The sequence below is a fragment of the Chenopodium quinoa genome, unplaced genomic scaffold (genome assembly GCF_001683475.1).
Source record: "Chenopodium quinoa cultivar QQ74 unplaced genomic scaffold, ASM168347v1, whole genome shotgun sequence".
NCBI lineage: Eukaryota > Viridiplantae > Streptophyta > Magnoliopsida > Caryophyllales > Amaranthaceae > Chenopodium > Chenopodium quinoa.
The window spans coordinates 1,109,053-1,116,321 of NW_018745013.1; the positions used below are offsets into that span (position 1 = coordinate 1,109,053).

Below are 7,269 nucleotides of genomic sequence, written 5' to 3' on the forward strand. Positions count from 1 at the left end.
TAGCCGTCTTCTAATCCCCGCTTAGGGCACCAACTGATCCATCATCCCTCTAAAACTTGATCATCATAAGAGATGGGATGATGACAGCCTTGGACTCGTTGAGGGTGGGGTGGCCCAGAATAAGGTTGTAGGCGGTCAATTCCTCGACCACCAAGAACTTGACGACCATGTGCCGCCCATCCCCTTTGCCTCCTAGCCGGATGGGTAGGTCAATCTTTCCCACCGGATGCACTACCCCTCCCCCAAAGCCAACTAGGGGATGGGGAGCCTTGTGCATGCTGCTAGGCTTGTACTTGAGTTTTGTCAAGCACTGGTAACTGATTAGGTCAGACGAGCTCCCGGTATCGATTAAGATCCGGCCAACTCGTTGATTGACAACTTTACATTCGATGACCGGGGGGTCATCGTGGGGCCGCCTGACCATGCCCCTATCCTTCTCAGAGATAAAGACCTCAGGGAAGGTGTCTATCGACGCCTGGCCTTCATCTTCTGGGTTGGATAATTTCCGAATGTTATCCTTGGCACCCCGGATAGTAGGACCTCCGCTTGCGAAGCCGCCTACAATGGTGAAGATATACTCTTCATCCGTTTCAGAGCTAGCAGCCGGTTTCTTGGACAGCTGTCCCCCACATGATTTGGGATTGCCCTTAGACTTGATAGGACTCCAGGGCCCCTTCATCAGCCAGACGGTCCAATAGCCGCCTGAGGCTATAGCAACCATTGGTATCATGGCCGACGTCCTCATGGAACTGGCAATACTTGCTTTTGTCTCTATTCTTCACAGAGCTTTTCATTACAGCCGGTTTTTCGATTGTCAACCGGTCCTTTATCTCCATGAGGATGGAGGAGCAGTCTTTGTTGAACTCGTACTTGGGGACCTACAGTTCCAACTTCCTTTCTTCTTCTGGGACGGCTGACCTGGGCGGTCAGCTTCCCAGCCTTCTTTTCTTTTATTTTCTTCTTTTTCGGTCGGCTGGTTAGGCCGGCTGTCCCTCCTGTCGGACCGCTTGGGTTCCGACGGATGCTTGATAGAGCAGAGTTCAGTTGCCTGTATGTAGGCCTCCACCTCCATCAGCGCCTCTTGGAGGGTGGCTACCCTCTTGCGACCAGTTCAAATTTGAAAGCTGACCCATCCTTCAGACCCTTGAAGAAGTCTGTATATGCAACTTCGTTAGACAGCCCCTGAATCTGAATTCTCATCAGATTGAACTGCCTGACATAGGACCGAAGTCTCTCCTTGTCACCCTGCTGGATAGCACCTAGGTCGAGACTTGTCTTTTTAGCAGGGATATTCGTGGAAAAGTTGGACGCAAACAGGTATGCAAGTGTCTTAAAGTTATTGATGCACCCAGCCGGCAAGTTGCCAAACCATCGCTTGGCTATGCCCTTCAATGTAGCCAGGAAGCATCTACACCAGGCGGTGTCATCCAACCCCTGTAGGTACATGAGGTTGGTGTATGCCATTAGGTGGTCTTTTGGGTTGGTGGTACCGTCGTAGGCACCAACCAACACATTCTTAACCTTGGTCGGTAGCACCGCCTCGGTTATCTCCCGGGAGAAATCCGAAGGCTGTTCCCCAAGGTTTAGCAGTCGGAGCTGCCAGCCCATAGGCTGGACCTAGTAGGCCGCCTGACCCCCAAAGGGTGCCGACTGCATGAATGGAGATCCATACGGGATGTATGGCTGTTGGGGCACATACGGGGCCTGCTGCTGGATCACTTGAGGGCCAGTACGTGCAGATATACTGCGTGACTCAATCCCCTGTTGCGTCTCTGAATGCTTCATTAAAGCATTTCGAAAACTGTCTGAGTAGGTCGACGTTGAGGCCGACTGAGACATGCTCTGACTTCTCTTCTCCCGGATGATCAACCGGGCGTCAGAGAAAGTCTTCTTTGACCCATCCGACTGTGTATGCCGGATGGCCTTCCGTTGCCCCAGTTCGTGGAAACGAAGTTTCGAAAGATCGATCAGGGGCCCATCCGTCCCCTTGGGTTTGGGATGCGGAGTAGGCACCCGGTCTTTGATTTGCTTCTTCCCGGAAGGAGAAGGCTTCTTTGCCGACTGACCCTTGCTGGAGCAGCTGACTTCTTGATTATATCCTTGATTTCCTCCTTAATACTAGTCATGAGGTTCATGAGTTCGTCTCTGGTGACGGGGGCAGCACCCTCCGCCGCCTGGGGTTGTCCCACAGGCTTGCCGCTTGGGTTTCTGGGACCAACTTTGTCGTGACCCCGTTCCCTTGTTTCCTTGGAACGGGTGCGCCTAGAACAGAATGACCCGTCTGGAGCCATGTAGGTTTCGACGTCGTAGTCGTCCCCATTGCCACTCTCATGGTCCGTATGGACCTCAGTGTCAGCCGGAGGCCGGCTGCCCTCTGCATTCGGTACAGCATCAGATGCCATCTCTTTAGTACTCTCCCTACAGACAGCGCCAAATGTTTCGGGTGTTTTTAGTCCCTCGGGAGAGTTACAGTACGGAGTATGCGCGCCTGACTTCTGTACCTGCAAACCACGAAACTCCGGTTTGGTGGAGTTTCGCCTCCAACGTTCAAGTTAGTATGATTGACGGATGGGTAAATGTGCGGAAGGTAAATAGATATTTCTCGCTGATTCAGAGAGATTCCGCAATTAATATTGCTCGGGTTTTTGTGTATGTTGCCCAATAAATGAGGAGGATTCCTCTATTTATAGTGGGGGAGACATGTTCCCTGATTAGGGTTTTGATGCCACGTGTCAGCATCCGATTGGATCCTATTGGGCCTCTGGTGGGCTGCCACGTGTAATGATTCTACTGGGCCACGTGGCATAGGGTATTTTTACCCTAAACAATTAATATTGTCTAAGAAATTAATGAATCAAGCACAAATAGTAGTATTTTAATGGAGAAATTAATGGTTCAATAGAAAAATTGGAGATGGCAAGGGGCCTTAATAATGGAGGAAGAATAACATCTTATTCTTTGGGGTTTATGATTAGGGGTGTCAAATAGATCGGGTTCGTGTTCGGGTCAGCTACTTTCGGGTCAGTTGACCCCCAACCTGAACCTGATCCATTTAAGTTTTCGGGTTGAAAAACTCAACCTGAACCTGATAGTTTCGGGTTCAAGTCAACTCGAGAATGACCTGATTTGACCCAAAAAAATTTTTAGGTATAGAAAAGGTTGATTTATACGGGTTGGGTCAACTCGACCAACCTGATTTTATTGACTCAACCTAATTTTGTTCTGTTCATTCAATTGCATTTTAAAATTCTAAAGAAAAATAACAATTTAATCCCAAATAAAATTTTCTAAAAAAATTACTTAATAGATTACAAACCAAGTCTACTTAACAAATTACAAATTGGATTTCAAAAGCTACAGTGATTTTATATACAATCTTCAATTCTCTTGGTTTTGCCCATCCTCCATTGTGGAATGAATCTTCTCCTCCCTGAAACAAAGATGGATTTGAGTGGCCGCAACTTGCTGCCATTAAAAAATAACACAACCATTAATTAAAACCAAAATTTAAGTAATTTATACGGAGTACATGATATATTCACACACATGCAAATCATTAATTATCAAACAAGTAGACAACTTCATACAAAAACAACATTCTTAGAGAATAAAACTGTATAAAACATGTAAAACCCTATAAATACAACAAAAAAATTAACACAAATTAGCATGATAAATTCTTAAGAAAACATACAAAACAAAAATTTAACAACAGAAATCAACATCAACAAATTAACAATCAAGCTAGAATTCATCATAAATTAACAACAATAATTAGCATGTAAAACTGTATTTTAGCATGACCAAACCATAATTTTCATAAAACAAATACATAAAACAAAAAATACCTTGGATTGATGATGAAGGAGATGCTGAGAAGAAGGCGTAGTGTTTAGCAGGAAACGTAGATTGATGAAAATAATTCAAAGATTGGAGAGGGATTAAGGGGTTGCAAAAGATTAGAGAGGATTTTAGGAATTAAAGAGAGAGAAAGGATGAGAAACAGCTAAGTGAAGTGAGAAAGGAAGAGGAGGTTAGGGTTTTTGGTTTTTGGTCATTTTGATTTGGGTTGGGCTAAAGGTTTGCTTTGGGTTTTTTTTTTCTTTTTTGTTTTAAACTTAAATGAGTTCGGGTTATGTGGGTCATTTTCGGGTTAGGATTTTCAACCTTAACCTAACCCATTTAATTTTCAGGTCGAGTTCATGTCGACCCATTTAAGTTTTCGGGTCGAAAAACTCAACCCTAACCCGCTATTTTCAGGTCGGGTTTTGGGTTGGGTCACGTTTTGTCAGCCCTTTTTATGATGCCCTTTATTTCTACAGTTTACGTTTAATTATATGGTGGTGGAAATGGTGTTTTACAAAAAGAAGTCTTCAGCAACTTCGATGGAGGAGGAGGATGAAGAAGGACAAAGAGGGATGAGGATAGTGGGAAGTGGAGGAAGAAGTTAGACAAAGATTAAGGTAGGTTGTGGGTGGGGACTAAAGGATGAAGTTGGAGGTGGGTCGTGGGTTGGATCTAAGGATTAAGATGAAGGAAGAAGAAGAGATAAAAAGTAGTATAACAAAAAATATAGTACTTTTATATAACTCACTTTACTTACGATTCAGCAAAAAAACATGGGATGTTTCTCATGTTAAGAAATTGAGGTTTGCCTGGTTAATGTGGCTTCCCTTATTTGTTGGGAAAATTGTTTTCCATCCCTTCATAAACCTAATACAGGGAAATGAGAAAATTTGAGGAAATCATTTTTCATAAAAACATTTTATATCAAATCAAATAAGGCCAAAAATAATACAACCTCACTACAAAATAATGAAAAAAGAAAAAAATAAAAAATACTTCCTCCGTTAAATATTATTGCAACAAAGGGGTATTATTTGTGAGATATAAAATATTCCTTTGTTGCATTTAATATTTAGCAGAGGAAGTAATAAAAATTACTTTCCTTATCTTAATACTTGTTAATACACATCTTGAACAAAATATTTGATAAGAAATGAGTATGAATACTAAATTAATTAACATATTGAAAATATATTTTAAGATCTCATATGATGTGGTTTTGATGTTTATAAAAGTAAGTTTTTACGGTAAATGTTTTTAAAAGTTGACAACAAAAGTAAAAATACAAAGGATAAAAAATAATAAAGAGAGTATGATGTACAGAGATACACATGTAAATTAGATTTTGAGTAGGCCTTGCTTAGTTTAAACAGACATAAACAAATTAGGGAAACTTTTAATAGTAGCTATGTACTTTTTCTCATTCTCAATGTTAACAAAATATTTAGCGAATTCTCCCAAATGGCATTATTTGGCGAATTCTCCCAAATAGCATTACTTTATGTAAGTTTCTCTAACATGACAATATTTTGATAACTAGCAACTAATTAGCTTTATTAAATAACAATTAACCTAATAAATAACAAACAAAGATAAAACAGAAAAAAAAATATTAATTTTTTTCCTTCCCCTTTTCCTCCTCATATATCCCAAACTTCACTCTTGTTTTCCCAAATATATAAACCCAAATCCTAATTTAAATCTTTTTCATCCAATTTTTATCACTAATACTTTCCAATCAACATGTTCTACCTTCCAATTCTCCTGTGTTGCTCTCCTAATTGCAGTGTTCCGTGGATTTTGCTGAAGATTTCTCCATTTCATCGCAAATTAATCGAAGAACTTTTGATTTTTGGGCTATTTGCACCAACTTATTGCGCTTTTCTACTATTTCATCTGTTACGAGAGGTTTTGCAGCGGTGATGTTATAGTTTTTGATGTTTGTGAAGAGTCGGTGTCATTGGTGTTGATGATTTCTCCCTTTTTAATGAAAGAATTCTAGATTTCTAACTTCAATATGTGAGATTGTATATATAGTTTCGGTTCGATCTGATATTTTCGGGGGTAGGGGTGGGTTCTGATGGCTAGCCGGAGGCGTGGGGTGGCTTGCGTGAGGGCTTTGTGTAATACCCTAGAAATTTTTTTCCTTTAAAATGCCTGTTTTGCTCTTTTTAAAAAATAAAATAGGAAAATCTAAGACATTATCGCCATCGTGAAAACGGCTAAGGCAATTAATAAAGACACACAACGGAAGACTCGCTTTAAAAATCATTCAAAACAAGTCAACTTAAAAAGTCAAACCAAACGAAAGTAAAGTCAAACCAAGGTCAAACAAAGTCAACCTACAACTTGTAACCATTGTAGGCCCTTATCAAAACCTAAAACAATATTAAAACCTTTGTGTTAGTCTCACAAGCTAATATATAATAATCAAAGCGAATAAAACACGTCATATTCCTATGGAAACTAAACAGGATTCACTCTTCACTCATGCTCATCATGAATATGCTTCATCCCCTGAAAAGCTTGTCTTTACTTTGTCCCCACTACTCGCCATTCGAAAGAAGTGGATCTTCGTAGGGCCAAGATAAAGACAAGGCCAAACAAACATACAACACACAATCAACATTGCTGAGTACATAAGCGTTAATAGTACACACTAACATGCTTTCATCCTATCAACACACAACTTACCTTGTTACACCTGTTACAAGCATACAATATACCATAACCATACAGTTTATAGTCCAAGTTTCAGCTGAGTTGGAAAAGGGAAGGTGGATGACTGATGTGCAAGGTCACTCATAACCATCTACTACTTATATTGGCCATAAACAGAATTCAATAAAAGAGGAAACTGTCATCATTAAAGCAAAGAATAATTAGCTCATTTGAAAAATAAGCAAATAATTGCTTGCTCATTTGAAAAATGAGCAAATTATTTGCTCATGGGGATAGTATATTGCAAATTATTTGCAATTTAACTGTCTTTTTTATCTTGAATAGTGTATTATAATCTAATGGTGATATTAGAAGTTGTGGAAATTATGTCATGTTTTTTTAATTATTGAAATGTAGTGCAAAGCCTCTACTTTAAGAGAAAATAAACCAGAGTAGGAAGCTGCCCTAGTGTCCTACCTTCTCTACTATATGCATAAGCAAATGGAAGCTTTGAAGATTTCACTTATCAAGGATGCATAATCCGCACTAGTTTAGTTCTTCTCTCTTTAACTACTTAAATGTGCTTACCAACTTTAACATTGAATGTGTAGCACTTCCTAAAGACCTTATATTTAACAGATGGAAACTTTACAATTTGTTCCTTTCTTGGTTAACTATCAAATAACATTGCAGGAACTTTCACAAGAAGTCTAAGCACATGGAATCACTTATATAAGGAACTTGCAACCAAGGAAACAAAAG

At 40.1% G+C, this 7,269-nt stretch overlaps 2 long non-coding RNA genes across 2 annotated transcripts in view; both read right to left on the reverse strand.

Annotated features, from left to right (window-relative positions):
* Positions 1 to 3,163: 3,163 nt before the first annotated feature.
* On the reverse strand, positions 3,164 to 4,024 carry LOC110708203. Its single transcript, XR_002508660.1, has 2 exons — positions 3,849 to 4,024; positions 3,164 to 3,465 (listed from the first exon to the last, which is right to left on the reverse strand). It is a non-coding gene; the product is annotated as an uncharacterized LOC110708203 (long non-coding RNA).
* A 2,973-nt stretch (positions 4,025 to 6,997) lies between these two features.
* The window catches only part of LOC110708202, a 1,453-nt gene continuing 1,181 nt past the window's right edge, over positions 6,998 to 7,269 (reverse strand). The window contains exon 2 of the long non-coding RNA XR_002508659.1: positions 6,998 to 7,269. This exon is cut by the window's right edge and continues 45 nt beyond it. This is a non-coding gene — a long non-coding RNA (uncharacterized LOC110708202).